Source organism: Meleagris gallopavo, chromosome 22 (genome assembly GCF_000146605.3).
Source record: "Meleagris gallopavo isolate NT-WF06-2002-E0010 breed Aviagen turkey brand Nicholas breeding stock chromosome 22, Turkey_5.1, whole genome shotgun sequence".
NCBI classification, from domain to species: domain Eukaryota; kingdom Metazoa; phylum Chordata; class Aves; order Galliformes; family Phasianidae; genus Meleagris; species Meleagris gallopavo.
In genome coordinates, this window is record NC_015032.2 from 506454 (window position 1) to 509654 (window position 3201).

At 57.4% G+C, this 3201-nt stretch overlaps 1 protein-coding gene across 1 annotated transcript in view; it reads right to left on the reverse strand.

The window, feature by feature from the left end:
• The window catches only part of MYL9 (myosin light chain 9), a 6206-nt gene extending 3401 nt beyond the window's left edge, over positions 1-2805 (reverse strand). The window contains exon 1 of the mRNA XM_010722218.3: positions 2658-2805. The gene's annotated coding sequence lies outside the window, so the exon portion shown is untranslated. The remainder of the gene's footprint in view (positions 1-2657) is intronic.
• Between the last annotated feature and the right edge of the window lie 396 nt (positions 2806-3201).

Sequence of the window (3201 nt, forward strand, 5' to 3'; positions counted from 1 at the left end):
GGGGGTGCTGAGGAGCGGCCGCGGAACGGCGGGCACGGAGGACCGCGTAGCTGCTACATATAATGAGGGACGGGAGACGAGAAGAGCCAGGCAGGGGGGCAGGGAGGGGTCAACAGCAAGACCTCTGCCACTGCACGGACGGATGGACGGCCCCCAGCGGGCTCAGCCGGGGCAGTCCGAGTCCCAGCAGGGACGGCATTGCAGGCGGCCACTGCCTTGCCGTGGGGAGAGCAGGTCGGCTCCGGGATGAGCAGACGGTGCCCGAACCCCTTCAGAGCCTTCGAGCAACGGTTTGGTGCCCCCGGCGCTGCCGGGCCGGATCACTGCCTGATACACCTGCACCTGAGCACCGGGCCCCATCCCCAACCCTTATGCAGGGCCCTGCAGCACTACCAGCGCTTCCCAGGAAGAGGATGCACAGACCTCTCCCGGTCAAATCCCAAAAAGTGAAGCTCAGGAAGCTGCCACCAGAGACAGACCTGACACAGGGGCCTTCCTGGCATCAGCTGCCACGCAGCGCAGCCTGAGAGAGAACCTGGGTGAAGTCAATCCACTGCCACGGCGCTGCCCAGATTCTTGTGCTTCCACCACGGCCACTGCTTTGCAGGCAGCCCCAAAACTCAGCTTCCCCATCAGGGACAAGGAGTCCCTGGCTGCTGCACGGCAGGAAGCAGTGCTAACAGACAGTTCCTCAGTGGAGAGGAGGAGCAGAATGTGCACCTCATGCCTTGGTGGCAGTGCTGTCCCTGGGCTCTGCCTGTTCTGGCAGGGGACGCAGAGCAGCTGAGGGCCACATCACACTACATTTAGCAGTGCAAAGCAACAACAGCACTGCCCCTAGCTGACCCTAGAGTGTATCTGCCTGTGGTCCTCCCAGCACTGTGGGCACCAGTCTGTGCGGGGGAGCACAGATGACCCCCCCGATCTGTTGTGCCAGTACAGACCCAGCAATAAAAACTCTGCCAGCAGAATGCAGCTCAGCCAGCACTGTGCCTGCCAACCACAGAGAGCAACAAGCAGAGCTATTAGCAGAAGAAATAAGCAGGAGTTTTGCTCTCACCACATGTATTAATACAAATAATTAATACAAATATTTACACTGCCCCAGCTGTGACCAGCCAGCATAAGCATGGCTAGGCATGAGCTCCCTGAGATGGGGGGGACTAAGTGCAATTTGGGCAGCACGTGGCTTTTTTTCTGTTTGATTCCACTGTTTGATCCAAAAAATCAAGGTGTTTGGTCCTAAGGACCAGCTCAGCTCCTGATCATTTCATTTCTGCTTCTTGGGACTGCCTGTGGCTCAGAAAGAGACTCTTGGGGCTGGGTGCAGGGAAGGTGCTCTGTCTGGAGGAGGAGTTCTGTGCAGCTGACCCAGGGCTGTCCGTGCCCTGCTGAAGGGCCCGATGGCAGCTCTGCACCACGCAGCCCCAGAGTCTGGCTGCTCAGAAAACCCAGCGCCAGAAGAGTTTGGGCAGTGCTGGGCCATAACGCCCTGTACACTGCAGGGCTGAGCATCCAGCTCCTCTTCAGCAAGAGGAAAAGCCACAGCATCAAGCCCTGCTCCAGCAAAAGGCCCATCCCAGGACTGTACTAGACCAGGATCTGTCCATCACAGGCAGTGGAGCACGGAGCTCAGCGCTGTTGTGAAAGCAGCCACCAGCCCACCTTTGCCCTTCTGCCGCCTGCCTCCTGCATCACAGGACTCGTACCTTCCCCTCTAAAGAGGCAGCCCCACACACCCATGGGCCCAGCTTGAAAAGTTACTGTAGAACATAGATGCAGTTTTAAAGAGAAAGATGGGCTGTTATGAGTAAAATAAGCTGCCATATATTTCCTCGTTGGTAAAAAGCAAGCGGCTTCACCCCAGTGCAGTTCCTGGCCACGCTGGAGGAGCAGACAAGCTGAAGGGACATCCTCATGCTGCCAGGGCATGAGGACCTTCCCAGCCCTTCCTGCCCACACCAGATCTCATGTATCACTTAAGTCTCTTGTCCCAAGAAAAAATAATAAACCAGAAGAGAGCTGCTGCTGGGTGAGCAACTGCAGGGGCTCTTGGCAGGCGGGACAGGGGACAAAAGGGACAGGGGGACCTCGGCCTTCCAGCTGCTGCACATGGTGCAAATATGATGTTGGGTACTCCTGTGCTGCTTAGGGTGTCCCGAGAGTGGCTCCTACAAGGCTGGGTATCCAACTGCAGGGAGTGCTGCATGGCTCTGTCACCGTGCAGGGCTGCTTGTGGGAGGGAAGGATATCATCTGCACAACACCCCAACACCCAGATACAGGGCAAACATCTTCTGAAGGTCGATTCAAACTGCTCCTGGGTACAGCCCCGTGGAAATAAACAATGGCCCCTTTGAGAGTCTGTTTCAAGCAGCAGCAAGCCAAAACATACAGCCTTTACTGAAAGGTGAGCGTGCTGGAAGCTGAGCTGCCCATTCCTCCCTGCTGCTAAAACCCCAACCCCGGGGTGCAGCAATGCTCAGCTCTGTCCTCGCTGCACACACAAGATATTTGACCACGCAGACACTGCCTGCATGTGGAACCACACAGCCACAGCCCTTCTGCCATGCCCAGGGCTGGGAGCAGAAGGCACCCCAGCAGCAAGGCTGCGTGGCCCCATGCCCTGCCGTCTTCCCAGGGAATGAAGGAGCTCACCTCAAGGGGAATCCGGCCTCAGTGCGTTGGGGGGAGGCGGCAGCAAACTCCTCCTACAGCAGCGCAGAGCCTGCCAGTGACGAGGGGAAAAAATTCGAGTGACTGAAGAAACCGACCATCTTTGGTAAGCAGCAGCGGTTGTTGACACTTCAGGATGTTCCGCTCCAAAGAATGCTGCCCCAGCCGCTGCTTTCTCCATGGCTAAGAACCTCCCTGGCTTTTATCACGTTTGTAACATTTTGTTCCAAAAAGGCATGCAGGGAGCGGAGCTGAGGAAGCCAAGGGGACCTAAAGTTTTCATGGGCAAAAAAGTTCCCCCGCCTCTGAGGAAAAAGAGCTAAATAAAGGATTTCTGCCTTCCGACAGTTTATCGCCTGAAGTTGCTCACAGGTCTCGTGGGAGATCTCTGGAGCATCACGCACGCATCTCGGTTTGGGCTCCGGCGGTCAGTAAGACCCGGGGGAAAAGCAGAGGCTCCGGGAAGGAACAACAGCACCCCGTGACAGCGCGGGACGGGTCCCGCCTGCGGGCCCCGCAGCCGCCG